This window comes from Chenopodium quinoa, unplaced genomic scaffold, assembly GCF_001683475.1.
Source record: "Chenopodium quinoa cultivar QQ74 unplaced genomic scaffold, ASM168347v1, whole genome shotgun sequence".
NCBI classification, from domain to species: Eukaryota; Viridiplantae; Streptophyta; class Magnoliopsida; order Caryophyllales; family Amaranthaceae; genus Chenopodium; species Chenopodium quinoa.
The window spans coordinates 1,488,823-1,504,163 of record NW_018743108.1 but is presented as its reverse complement, the minus strand read 5'-3'; positions in this window follow the sequence as shown (position 1 = coordinate 1,504,163).

Sequence of the window (15,341 nt, the reverse complement as noted above, 5' to 3'; positions counted from 1 at the left end):
ATCCAAAACTGACACCCTTCCACTATTTCGTCCATATCCTTTAATCAAAAATATATTTTAATCTAATTCTAAATGGATTTGAAATTAGATTTCAAGAGCTTTCCAACGACATATTATATGATTTATTTGGACTTCTGGAACAAAAGATATGATAAAAACAAAATTCGCAAAAACTGTTTTGCAGCGCCGGACGCCAGGCCTAGCGTTTGGCGCTACACTCAGCATTTGGCGCCACAATCGTGTTTTATTCTTTTTAAAACTCTAATTCGTTTTTTATCACATCCTGCTGATTTTTTTCTATAAATATCCTCCTAAAACCTCCGTTTTCAATCATCAATTTCCATCAATTCTCATCAATAATCAACAACTCTCTAATTCTCTTCTCTCTCTAAGCTAAAGCTTATTCTCTCTATCTCTCTCTCTTTTTTCAAAACTAGCCTTTTGCATAAAAAATTCCGCATTCACAAGAACTAGAAACACCTAGCCAAGTTCGAAGTTGTCTTCGCCCTAGGCGTGAAAGGTTTTAATTTCTGAGGGTTTGGTCCCAAATCTCTATTTCAATTATTTAATTTATTTTGTTTGATTTTATATTTTCCTTGAATTTACTAACGTTTGTATTTTGTTATTAAAAAGAGGTACGAGACATCCAAGTAAGTGCTTTAATTGATTTATTTATTTATGGTTCTTAGAAATCATGTCTAGGTTATTATTTTGATTCCTAGTGTCATGTTAGGGCGTTTTGATCTTCCTAGTATCATGTTTAGGGTAATGAATAGGTTCCTTAAATGAAGTATGATTGTTATGATTTCTATGATGCCTGTTATTGTCTTTCCTAATATGCATGTTTGTATCATGTAAGGGTTATGTATTTTATTTTTATTGTTTAGTGACATGCTAGGGTTATGCTTTAACATGATCTTGCTATTATCATGCTTTAACATGATTATTATTATTGTTATAATTATGATTTTAATTGTTATTATTGTTCTGATTATTATTATGTTGCTTGATATTTATTTTTATTGCTTGGTCACGCCTTTTATGCATGCCTAGGAAATTTGTACTTGTAATCACGCTTATATAAGATAATTAATAATCTTGTTTAGGGTTAATTTGATTATTATTCAAGTGATCGCCAATAATAGGGAATTTGTACACGTCTTCGAATTCTTTGAGCTTCGATTATTAGGGGCGATCGCTCTTCCGGATTTAAAGATAAGCCAATGTTGACTTCACTTTTTTTTTCATTAGTTCCTATATTGACTGTTTCGGTTTCTTCAAATATAGGGTTCTTTTGTTCTCATTCATTCATTAGGTCAATCAATTTATTAATATTATCATCTTCATTAGATTGATTGTTATTACATTTAAAAGACTCAAGAGAAGGCACATACTCGGAAATAAAGCTCATATTATTAAATTCAAAAGGGATTACATCAAGAGAAGAATCCTTTTTCGGATCTTCGACCTTAGTACTAGAAAATAAAGATTCAATAATGGCCACAAGACCTAAATTTTCAGCTTCCCTAGAGTGTATACTAGATTCGTCGTCCGATTCTTTAAACATCTTCCCTTCGCCTGTGATGATTTCCAGCTTATCGCCTTTTTGATTGGTCCATTTGAAAGACTTCTTCCATCCATACTCAAAGTTTTCTTTAAAAGGGTGATTAACGAGGTTAGGTCAAAAGCTTCATTTGAATGGAATTTTGATTAGTCCAAATAGCAAGTTGAATGCTTGCCCATCATAGCACCCTGGAGTTGGGTGTTATTATTTAACAATTTTAAGATCGTCATTCAAGAAGTAGTAATCGTGAAATATTTCAAATCTAGTCTTCTTGATTCCTTCCAGATCTAGTGGTTCTGGAATGTCATAGCAAGGGTAATCTCCTCCCTCCCTAGTGAATTGTCCTTTAAGGGTTTGTTGGTAAGATGGGAGCAAAGTAATTATCCCCTTTTTATTATTATCTCTACGTGCTTTTGTTTTTAGCATCGTGAGACTCTAGTTCTTCCTTTGTTGGTTTGTATCCCAATCCAAAGGAGAGACTTTTCTTTGGGATAGGAAGTAAAAGATATTTCTTCATTTATATTCCCAAAGCCATCCCCGGAAAGTAACTACACTTAAACAAGATGTTGTTTACTATCCGGGTGGAGTATGGATCAAGCTTGAATGATTCTTTAAGGCTCTCTTCCATTTCAATTGTGTAGATTGGCTCGGCAACAAATCCCCACATGTCCTCTTCATCATTATCATGGTTTATTTCCAAAAGTGATTAGTTATTTATAGCTATTTTGAGTGGAGAAGCATGCATAGTCATAGGAAGTCCCTAATATTTTAACCTAATCATTTGATGAAGTGAGGATAATATTGCACAAAGCTCATTTATCCAAGGACATCCAAGTAGAAGGTTGAAAGTTGGTTTAATATCCATGACATGGAATTCAACCGTCTTTTGAATTGGACCTGTGGTGACTGGTAGCTTTACAGTTCAACACACCGATCTTCTCGAGTTGTCATAGGCCCTAATGCTTTGAGTTGTTAAATTAAAATATTTTTCTAGATTAAGGTGTACATATTTAGTTGTTCGTAATGGGCACACAATTACAGTCGACCCATTGTTTGCTGAAGTAAGAGGGACATTGTATCCCTTGCACCCCACAGTTAGGTATAATGCATTGTTATGGGTATTGTCATTTGAAGGCAAATCCTCATCAGTGAAAATGATTGATTTGTTGGCTTTCTCGTTAGTAAGCAAGCTAATGAGATGCCAAAGGGTTGTTTCTATGCTTACAGACAAAGCCGTTAGAGAATTCACATAAAGTCGATTTAAAGTCTACTTTACTCTCATATTGGGTATTGAAAGCCGGAACTACATCTTCCCATGGTCTTTTGAATTTTGTATCTAACCCATAGTACCACTCTCTCACGGTTGGGTCTAGAGATAAAGGGAAAGTCAAAGCATAAAGCTTAGGATCAACTCCCTTTAATTCCATGGTGCCAGTAAAACACATGAAGTGGTTTTGTGGATATTTGTCACCTTAAATATTGGTAAGTCCGTAGCTACGAACTTTTTTAATAAAGCAATTCCTGAGGGAGGAGAAAACTTTTCTACGTCAAATTACTTATTCCCCATGGTGGATTGAAGAACAAGCTTCTCCAACAACTTTTCTTTGACGGATAATTGTTCCATCTTTTGTTGCAAGGCTAGAGCCTCGACATTTTTCTTCTCATCTTTTTCAAGTATCTTAATTCTTCTTTCCTTGGCCTCTTGAGCCTTTTCTTCTCTCAAGCGAGCAATCACTTCTTGGAGTTGCTCGATGGTTGACATTGTTGTTGGACTAGGATTAGTTGTCGAGGGAAGGTGGTTTGAAAGTGGTGGATTACTTGATGGTAAACGTAGAATACGAGCGCCTGGGAGTCTTTGTTCCAAAGCTTTAAAACCGACCCTAAAGGAAGTACGAAAGGATTATTAAATCGATACGCTTGTTTAGAAGAAAGAAAAATAGAAAATGGCGCAAGATATATTCAAAGAGATAACATCATCCTTAAACAATTCTCAAATGAAGATATTGTTTGAACGAGTCAATTTGTTTTTTGAGAAATCAAATCGACTAGTAACAGTGGGCGCGCGCATCAGAATCACTTGCGCCAGTAGGGATCGCGCAAATCAATGTGTTGCGCATGCCACCTGCTTGTAAGATTTTTTTTTATTCGAGCGCTTTTTTTTGTCATTGTTTTTTTTATTTTGGTTATGTTACCCTTCAAATACGACTTAAAATTACGAAGGGACAACTTCATATTTAAGAGCCTAGACCAAACTTAAAAAAGAAGAAAAGAAGACTATCCTAACACGTTCCACATAGTCACATAATCACATAGAGCATGTCATAAGCCAGGATTCAAGCAATGCCATTCTAAGGTCAAAAGTCTTGGGTGTCCAAAGGTACCATATCTTAAGAAACGAAGCATAAATCAATTACTCAACGTGTTGACTCATGACATCACTCTCCCAAAATTTTGTTGGTGATATGGGTTGTATGATTGTTATTAATTTCAGGATAGAAGCCTAGTGTTGGAAACCCCTAATCAATGAGCCAATCCCCAAAGGTTGAAGTGTGCTACGATTATGCATGATGCAATGTTGCTTATTTGGTTTTTACTTTTGTGCAAAAGGAAGATATTATGCGTTCAAATCTCACTCTCTAACGAGATTATCGAAGCTAATTCTCATTACAACCCATAGGCAACATAGTGTTGAAACCTTGGAATAACTAAGAGCTAATCATGTAACCTCTAAGTCCCCAATAATGCCGCCACTGTAAGGAGGGTGATCCTATCATAAGGGGGGCCTTCCTTATATGCCTATGACCATTTCAAAGCCTAGGACTTTACACTTGTTAAGTTGTAGTGGCATTTGAATTTCTGACTGTTTAGGGGACCTTGAATTAGAATTGATTCTATCATTACGTTTTTTTTTATAAGAAACAAGTAGGAGTCGCCAATGAGTTTTAGGAAAACTCATAAACCTTGTTCATTCTATTCTTCCATGTTGAGTTCATGGAATAATTGGCACGAACCATAGGTTTACCCATGCCCAAATTGGTCTACTAAACAAGAAATGAGTTTGGGAGAGAGGGTACTAAAATAATGTTTCTTTTAAAGAGGAATCACTATTCTAGCCCTAGTACGGCCTCTACTAGCTCTTTTTACAATTTCATCACCAAAAAAATATATGCAACGCGATACCTAAAACTAAGTTAGTTGATTTTATTTACACACATATTTCACGTAAAAATTACATTGCAAACTTGTTATTCTTTATTTAATCAAATTTGTGAATATGATAAGAAATGAACAATATTTGCCTTGGCTTAAATGATCAACCAACAATTAATTATTTAATTCTAATCTTATGTGGAATTTATAAATTAAACCTTTTAAAGTGATCAAGCAACACTAATGTAGATACCCAAATGTTTCTCCCCAAAACCAAACCCAGTGACGAATACCTTTCATGTCATTTGATTATCGAATAAAGCGAAAGTATGAAAAGTCTAGTGATGAGGATGATTTTATTAAAATATCTCTTCTTTCTGTTTTTGAAAATATTTTTTTTCTTACCATATTTATGAAAAACGTGCATTCCAGTTTAGTTTAACAATGAAAAGGGTCCAATAATGGTGTAGTTTGATGGGGCTTGAAAATACCTTTCCAACGATATATTATAAGCCCAATTCCGACGAATAATGAGGAAGTTATGCCCAAAATACTAAACTGGGCCCGGTTTGGTTTTTACCTACGGCCCAACGATCTAGAGGAGGGCCTATTATTAATTATCATTCCTAAAGCTATTAGAATTAATTATAGTCTTCTAGAATATCCTAGAAGGTTCTTTTAAATCCTAATGGAGTTAGGATTGATAATTATGTTTCATAGAGTTTGAAATTGAATAAAACTACTCCTTTTTAGAATCCTTGTTTTGTACGAAGTGGAATATATTCTGATTTTATTTTTGTGCCTCATAATCATTATCCAAATTTTATATGGTTGGATAAATCTTTAAATTATTTTTCCAATGATATATTATAATATTAAATCCGAGCTATAACGAAAAAGATATGAATTAGATATGAAACTCTATCCAAAACTGACACCCTTCCACTATTTCCGCCATATATTTTTATCTACAAAAGATGTTAATCTGAATCCAATTGGATAAAAAGTAGACTTTATGTGCTTTTCAACGACATATTATATGACTTATTTGAACTTGTGGATCAAAAGATATGATAAAACAAAAACGCGTGAAACTGATTATTAGCGCATGACGACAAGCATTAGCGCTTGGCGCCTTACTGCTAAGGCTTGTCGCCTGACTCTAATGTCCAGCGTCTGGCGCTAATCGATTTTTTTTCTCGTTGAAACTCTAATTCATTTTTTTATCCATCCGACTGATTTTCTCCATAAATAGCCTCTTAAAATTCTGTTTTCAAGGATCAGTTCTCAACAATCATCAATTCTTATTCTTCTAATTCTTTCTTCTCACCAACTCTCGTCAAGACATTCTTGATTCTCTCACTCTCTTTCTACGCCAACCCTTTTAAAAACACAATTCCTCATACATTAGCACTAGACAGACCTAGCCAAGTTCAAAGTTGCCTTCGCCCTAAACGTGAAAGGTTTGATATTTCCGAGGGTTTGGTCCCAAATCTCTATTTCAATTATTTAATTTCATTGTCTGATTATTATTTTACTTGAAGTTACTAACGCGTGTATTTTTTTATTAGAAAGAGATACGAGGCATCCAAGTTAGTGCTTTAATTGTTTGCATTGATATTATGATATAGAAATCATGTCTAGTTTGTTATTATGATTCCTAGTATCATGTTAGGATGCTTGATGTTTTGAATGACAACAATGATTCCTAGTATCATGTTTAGGGTAACAACTATAATTTCTAATTTCAAATATTCTTATTCTGATTCTTGTGATGATTCCTATTCTCTTCCCAATATTCATGTTAGTATCATGTTATGGATAAATATATGACTTTTAATGTTAAGTGACATTCTAAGGTTTGTTATTAATCTTATTAGTATCATGTCTATGATCATGCTATTATTATTATGCTTTAACATGATTTATGATAATTATGATCAAATTTATTATTTTAATTATGATTATAATTCTTATAATTTATGATCATGATTATTTTAATTATCAATATTATTATTATAATTGTTATTATGAAGATTATTATTATGATTTTGTTTATTTATTATTATTTGTTTTTTGCTTGAAGTTATATTTATTGTTATTGCTTGATCGCTTTTTATGCATGTTAAAAAGGAATTGGTACTTGTAATCACGCGTAATAAGATAATGAATAATCTTGTTAGGGTTAATATGATTATAATTCAAGTGCTCGCCAATAATAGTTTTGTTTATGCATTAATATTCAACCAATATAGATAAACAGGTTTAGGGTAAACCTATTGATTGCATATTAGTCAGAAAGCGCACATGAATACGATCAGAATAAAGTAGAGGCCTATTACTATGGCAAGTTCAATCTCTTTTAGGTTTGATTTGTACCTTCATCCCCTAACTACCAGTCATGGTTCATGACCTATTGGAGTTGACGACCTCCTTGATCGTTAAGGGGTGTAACCTTCACCCTGTGAACGGTTTATAAGTTCCTAAAACTTGTTGGCGACTCTTTTGCTCTATCTTCCTTCCCTTCGGACGCCACCGTACTTTAGTGTATGATCACAGTGGGGTTCAAGTTAGGGTTAATGCTTGAAATATTTCCTACAGTTTTTGGCGACTCCGCTGGGGAGGATTTCTATTTCAATTCCTGAAATTTATTTCGGCAATGTTTTAGAATGAGTGGATGAGACTCGAAAAGTTCTAAGTATTTCATGTGCGTATTTTTTATTAACATTATTGTCATATGCGTAAAAAAGATCTCATAAATTGGAAAGACCATCCGTAATGAGTTAAAACATAGGATATTTACACATAGAAAATTTGAGAAATATCTTTCAGAACTAGGAACGAAAAAATGTTGCGCGAAACTGGAAAATTTTATCGAGCACAGAAAGCTGCTGAGGCATGTAGGAACTAGCATTAGGAAACAAAGTCTAGCGCCAATTATTTGACTTTAGCGCCAGGCGACAGCTTGTGTCGCCAGGTGCTAAAGCCGAATCGTTGGCGCCGGCCCTTGTTTGCTGGCGCCAAGTTCTTCCAATACCGAGCCAGAAATATGTGTTCTAATTTTGACAAGTTCTTAGCACTGTTTGCTCGATCCTACTTCCTATTTGAGTTTTTCTCACTTTTCTGAAACCTATATGTGTTCTACATATGGACATAACCCTCTGGGAATTCATGCTCCATTTACCTGATTGAACGCTCTGTGGGTACATCCGAGAATATTGAATTCATTAAACCATGGAAGCGAGTTTTTCTTAACTCGCGGTGTCCCATCCACTTGCGCCAACCCTTCACAGTTAGGCTTCCGCGCGGTGCATTTGGACAATTAACCATGAACCCTCTTTGACTAACCCATATCCCGAACTTTAGAGAACTAGAGCCATGGTTAGGTTGCAAACTCATTGCATCATATTTTGACTACTTGACTACTTGTGCATTCTTTGCTTATGCATACTTTATGTGTTTTTCCTAATCGTTTGTTTGACTTGTTATTAAGCCTAAATAAACTAATTAATGACTAAAGGACTTTCTTTAATTAATTAATTAATTAATTTGAGCTAAAATAATATACCTAAAATCAAATCATAGTTCCTTTAAGTCAACTCGTATTTTTATTCCCGTACACTGCACAAGCGTGAACTTGTTTGGGTCATAGGGGGAGTTGTAGGAAGAATTACGAGTTGTAAAACATATGGATCTGTAGTCCCGTGTTTTATCTTTAATTTTGCGTTGGTTTCATCCCAATCAGAGTCACAGATCAAAAGAAATGACTAAAATACCACAGCCTGTCCAGTTTAATGCATATACGTGAGGTCTTAAATTAGTCTTTGTTCGAGTCTAGTCACATATTCTAGAAACATGGTCATGACACGAGTCTTAACATGTCACCTACACTCACTAGTATTAGCACACACTTTGAGTATATGTCACCATGACCATGTCTTAGGTTCAAGCATGAGTCGGGTTTTTTTTTCTGTCATTCGAGTTGGGGGTACATTCTATTCCTAATTTCTTCATATCTCTCCATCTACATCATTTTTCTTCACATTACAACCTTCATTCTTCCTACCTTCTTTCATTTATGCATGTTGAATAGAGTTGAGTCAAATAATAAACAATGAATATCCCTAATTTCCCTTTCCACAGTACTTGGTCAAGGAGAGAAGGGCGATTAATCAAGGACAACCCCTTTATTCAAGTCTTACTTTTTGATTAACAGATTCGTCAAAAGAGGAAAGCTAAGAAGATAATGGAACCTCAAGAAGAAGTCAACGAACTTAGGAATCAATTGATTACCGTGAATGAAGCATTGAAGGCTTTCACCCTCAAAATTGAGCAAGCTATCTAGTGACTATAAATTTTAGGGCATTAGTTCACAAGGGGTCTCGCTAGACAAGGAACTTCTTCCGCATAAGTTCAATGCCAACGACATCCCAAAATTTAAGGCAACAGATAACCCTTACTTTCATCTAAGAGCTTTTGAAACTATAATGAACATTAAGGGGATTGATAAGAAAGTCTTTCATTCCTTGTTTTCTTTATCTCTTGAGACCGTTTGTCAATAATGGTTCTTTTCCCTTGACAAAGAGAAAACCTCTTCTTGGGAGTCGATGACAAACGCTTTCATAAATAGATAGAAGTGCAACATTCAAGACGAAACAGACCAAAGACAACTTGAGATGTTAAAACAAAAAGAAAACGAAGGGTTCACTTCTTTCTTCAACAAATGGAGGGAAACTTCTGGTAATATGGTCAAGTTTCCTACCGAAAAATAATTTGTGAGGATGTTTATCATGAATCTCCAAGGGAAGTATTCAAAGCACTTAAAACACCAACACAACTTGAATACTTTCAAGGCTTTGTAGAATATAGGCATTGACATTGAAGATGACCTTATGAAAGATAATAGTGCGAGAGGAAAGAAGAACGACCATCCTTCATTTTCCTCTCCCATTAACAAAGTATATGCTACGAACGCCTCTAAATAACGAATCCAAAGGTCGAAAAGAGTTTTCACTCCACTTGGCATGAGTTATGAAACAGCTTTCTAAAAACTACACTACAAAGGACTAGTCATGCCCATAGGACCTATCAAGGATCCAATTCCTGGAGCCAGACCACCTAAGTGGGATCCTAATAAATATTGCAAATATCACCAAGGAAAGGGCCACAACACTAAGGAGTGTTGGAAACTCAAAAAAGATATTCAAGATCTGATTGATGACAATAAAACTACCGAGGTTCTAGCCATCGCAGAGAATCAAACATCCTTCCATCCTTCACTCCTTATCACACCTGTAGGTGAGCCCATGATTGAGACAACTTATATAACATCTCTTGATGAAGTGGCCATGATTGAGGAGGATGAAAGTCTTTTCTTAGATAATACCAGGGAAGACTCGTGAAGTCTAAAAGAAGACGTTTGAAAACTGCAAGATGTCATTCCCATGCTCTTGAATGTGGTAGAAGGACTAGCAAATCGGATGATGGTTGTCGAAAAAATTCTCACCAAGGATTATATGAAGAACTCAATGCTCCTAAGCCACGAGCGAAACGGACCATTAAAGAATACACACCAATAGGAATGAATTACAATTGAACTTTTGATTATCTTCAAGAACAAGGTCTCATTCATCTCATTGGTCCCAGTCAAGACCCTCTACCTGAAAAACGGTATCCCAATTGGGATCCAAAATCTTATTGTCGATACCATAGAGGTCTTGGTCACACCACCGAATTATGTCAAGGCCTCAATGATTGTGTTCAAGACCTCATTGATTCAAATCTCCTTCATGTTCCACCGCGCGACAAGAAGGCCAAGATTAGTAATGATAACAACAGTGGCTGTAAAGGAAAGAAGAACGACTATCCTTCTTCATCCGAAAACACCTACTCTAGTAACAATGTTGGTACTTTTGACCTTAATGAAATCTCAGCCATGGATAATCAAGGATTTAGAAAGCAACTAAGAAAGGATTTCACCCCTATTGGAATTAGCTACAATGATGCTTTCGATCGACTCCATTCAAAGGGACTCATTACTCTTATTGGACCCATTCAAGATCCCCCACTTGAGAAGAGATTGCCTAGTTGGAACCCAAATGTACGCTGCAAGTAACATCAAGGTAGGGGTCATAATACTTAGAGATATTTGAAGCTAAAGGAAGCAATCCAATATTTGATCGACAATAACGGGCTTTTAATACCTCCAGTCGGCAAGAACACCAAGTGATGATAATCCAAGGGACAAGAGGCAAGCTTCAACGACAAGATTTCATGATATTTTTTCGAATTTGTCTTTTTTTTTAATTTTTTCCTTTCCCTAATAAGTCTAGCATAGGCCCTTTCTTCCCTTAGATTAATTTTATAGGATCATTATTTCTTTTCCTTTAATAAAATGAGCATTTATTTCCTTGCATATGATCATTGCATTGCATTGCATTAAAAAAAAATCCATGTCAAACTAAGCACAAAGTATACCAATGATTTGAGGCACCCCTTGTAGCCACATCATATCACCTTTCACCCTTCAAATATGCAATCCTTTGTTGGCAAACCACTTTGAGTCTCGTTTAACGATAGATCTTTCATTTTTCAATCCATATCTACCTAACCTTTGTATGGGATGGTGTGCAACTTATGCAATTTTCAATTTAATAAAAAGCTTGAGTGACTTCAAAAGATTAAAATAGCAAAAAGTAAAAAATAAATAAAGTGTACAAAAGGACAAGTGTTCCAATGTCTTTGACATGAACATGTCTTTAATATGAACACGTCTCAGATTGCGTTTCTTATCGAGTGCTCGGTACCGTGCTTGAGAAACATGAATACCAAGTGAGTAATAGATCGCATGATCAGGATTGCCCATACTTATAAAAAAAATGCAAAAAAAAACAAAAAGAGATAAAAAAGAGTAGAAAGCTTCGGGCATAAAAATATAAAGATTCAAAAGCAAGGTTGCACACCTTGGGGGCTTATCTAGGGTCTTGAGCATTTTATCCCCTTCTTCTTCAACCTTTAACCTAACAACGTTACACCCTTAAAAAGACCTTTTTGAGGTATATACACACTTGTGCGAGGTTCTGCTAGAGCTACGTTCGGCATGATTCCTAGCGGATACGTAGGCAACCTCAGCTCGAGGTGCGGCCGTAGTAAAAATGCATTCATATTCACATTCACACACTCACACCATGATAAAATCAAGGGGTCTCCTATGCTCATCCCTTTTCACTTAGAGCTAGATTTGGGGGCTTGATCCTTACATCATTAGCTTACCTAGCCTAAAGAGTCACCATCATTTGACTCTTCTCAAAATAATATTTTCCCACACACTTAGCCCTTGCAGCCTAAATTTAGTATCATTTGCACACACCGCACAGGTACATAACCAAATATACTTCCCTTAGGAACCCTTTGTCATGAAATCTTAACACAACGCTGAAGCATGCCTTGTCATATCAACATCAATCATCATTGCATCACAAAGTATGAAGTGCTTAGCCTCCGTGCCTACGTTACCCAAATGCTTTCATCATTGAGTAGACAATTGAGATAGCCTAGGATGGGTTAATCCTTGCACCTTGAGAGATAGTATCAAATGACATTTGACTAAGCTCGTTCAACATGCACCTTTAAAAACATCGCTTCTTTCTTTCTCGCGTCTTTCTTTTTCGGGAGAAAGTCAATACCCTCCACAAAATTGATGGAAAAATTTTTCTTTATAGCATTTTTGAGTAGTGCTTTTTTGCAATTTCGAGTCGCACGATCACAATACAATGCACACACGGGTCATGAGTCACACGTGTCATTTCACTTCGTATTGAGTCAACCTCGAGTCAATTACAGTGAGTCAAGTTTATTCCTTGAGTCGTGTCAAGTCAATGAGTCAAGCGACATTAACCTTAGGTCAACCCTAAAATAATTAAAGAAATTGGAAAAGTCCTATAGCCAAAGATAAATATAGGTGCATCCAGGCGGCAACAAGAGCAGAATATGGAAGAACCGACTCCAGCGCCAGACGAAAACATCTAGCGTCAGACAAAAAATTTCAGCGCCTGGTGCTAGATCCCAGCGTCTGGCGACAGAGCCAAATCGCGGCTCTAGAAGCATTTCAGCAGCGACAGAACACTCAACCACTTTGATCAGTTATTTCAACCTCTTTCAACAATTTCGGGTTCCTTGGTACGCTAGTTAGCCCCTATAAAAAATTTGACATGATTAAGTAGTCGACTTGATTACAATCGCAATAAGTGATCGACCTGACAATAGATCGTCTCACTTAGCTTAAAGCGTCTAAACATTGGCTCATCGTAAAACACCGACGTACTGGTTCATAAACAGTAGAGACACCGACATACTGGTTCATAAACAGCAGAGGCACCGACATAATGGTTCACAAGCATCAAAAGTGTCAACGTACTGGAAGCAAAGTTCAAGCGAGCTTTAAAGATCAACAAGCGTTGGTCTTCAGAAGTTTTCTTGGGAATATTATCGCAACAATCATTCAAGTATCATCAAAGCTCTTTTGTTCAGAGACGCGTGGACATTTCTTTCAAGCTCTTTTTTTCAGAGACGCGTGGACATTTCTTTCAAGCTCTTTTGTTCAAAGACGCGTGGACATTTCTTTCAAGCTCTTTTGTTCAGAGACGCGTGGACATTTCTTTCAATCTCTTTTGTTCAGAGATGCGTGGATATTTCTTTAAGATCTTTTTCTCAAAGACGCGTGGGCATCCTATTATCAAGATCTTTTGCTCAGAGACCTGTGGGCATCCTATTATCAAGCTCTTTGTTCAGAGACGTGTGGACATATCATTCAGAAGTTCATATTAAAAAGAAGCTATTTGTTCAGAGACGCGTGAACATATCCAAAAAGCTCTGTTTTTCAGAGGCGAGTGAAAATCAAAACAGCAAGATGGCGTTCCCTAGATTGTGGAAAGTTGTTGCAACAGTAATGCATCAACAAATCGGTTACCCTCAGAGGCATGTGCTCGACGGTGCAAGAAACGCGTTTCTTAGCTCTTTTATCTATTTTAACTAATGCTACTTTTGCAGGTATCGGCGTTACAAGAATGATTTAGGATTGCAGAACGTTCTGAATCATTCTCCGTCCCTATCGATACTTTTACTTTTGTTTTCGAAACTTGCGTTTCTCCAAACTTAGTCAAAGTGGGGGCCTCTGTCGACACAAATGTGTCTCCCCAAAACCAAACCTAGTGATGAATACCTTTCATGTCATTTGATTATCGAATAAAGCGAAAGTGTGAAAAGTCTAGTGATGAGGATGTTTTTATTAAACTATCTCTTCTTTCTGTTTTTAAAAATATTTCTTTTCTAACCTTATTTATAAAAAAACGTGCATTTCAGTTTAGTTTGGTCCATAATAAGGGTCTAATAATATTGTAGTTTGATAGGGCTTGAAAATAGCTTTCCAACGATATATTATAAGCCCAATTCAGATGCATAATAAGGAAGTTTATGCCAAAATACTAAACTGGACCTGGTTTGGTTTTTAGTTACGGCCCAATGATATAGAGTTGGGCCTATTATTAATTATCATTCCTAAAGCTATTAGAATTAATTATAGTCTTCTAGAATATTCTAGAAGTTTCTTTTAAATAATCCTAATGGAGTTAGGATTGATAATTATGTTTCAAAGAGTTTGAAATTGAATAAAACTACTCCTTTTTAGAATCCTTATTTTGTATGAAATGAAATATGTTCAGATTTTATATCGTGCCTCATAATCTTTATTGAAATTTTATATGTTTAGATAGATCTTGAAATTATCTTTCCAATGATATATTATAATATTAAATCCGAGCTATAACGAAAAAGTTATGAATTAGATATGAAACTCTATCCAAAACTGACACCCGTTTACTATTTTGACCATATCTTTTTATCTACAAAAATTTTTAATCTGATTATAATTGGGTTGAATAGGATATTTTAAGAGCTTTCCAAATACATATTATATTCCTTGTTTGGACTTCTCTATCAAAAGATATGATAAATACAAAAACGCGTGAAACTGATTATTAGCACCTGACGACAAGCGTTAGCGCCTGGCGCTAATGTCCAGCGTCTGGCGCTAATCGAGTTTTATTGTCGTTGAATCTCTAATTCATTTTTATATCCATCCGACTGATTTTCTCGATAAATAGCCTCTTAAAATCCTGTTTTCAAGGATCAGTTCTCAACAATCATCAATTCTTATTCTTTCTAATTCTTTCTTCTCACCAACTCTCGTCAAGAAATTCTTGATTCTCTCACTCTCTTTCTAAGCCAACACTTTTACAAACACAATTTCTCATACATTAGCACTAGACAAACCTAGCCAAGTTCGAAGTTGCCTTCGCCCTAAACGTGAAAGGTTTGATATTTCTGAGGGTTGGGTCCCAAATCTCTATTTCAATTATTTAATTTCATTGTCTGATCATTATTTTCCTTGAAGTTACTAACGCGTGTATTTTGTTATTAGAAAGAGATACGAGACATCCAAGTAAGTGCTTTAATTGTTTGCATTGATATTATGATATAGAAATCATGTCTAGTTTGTTATTATGATTCCTAGTATCATGTTAGGATACTTGATGTTTTGAATGACAACAATGATTCCTAGTATCATGTT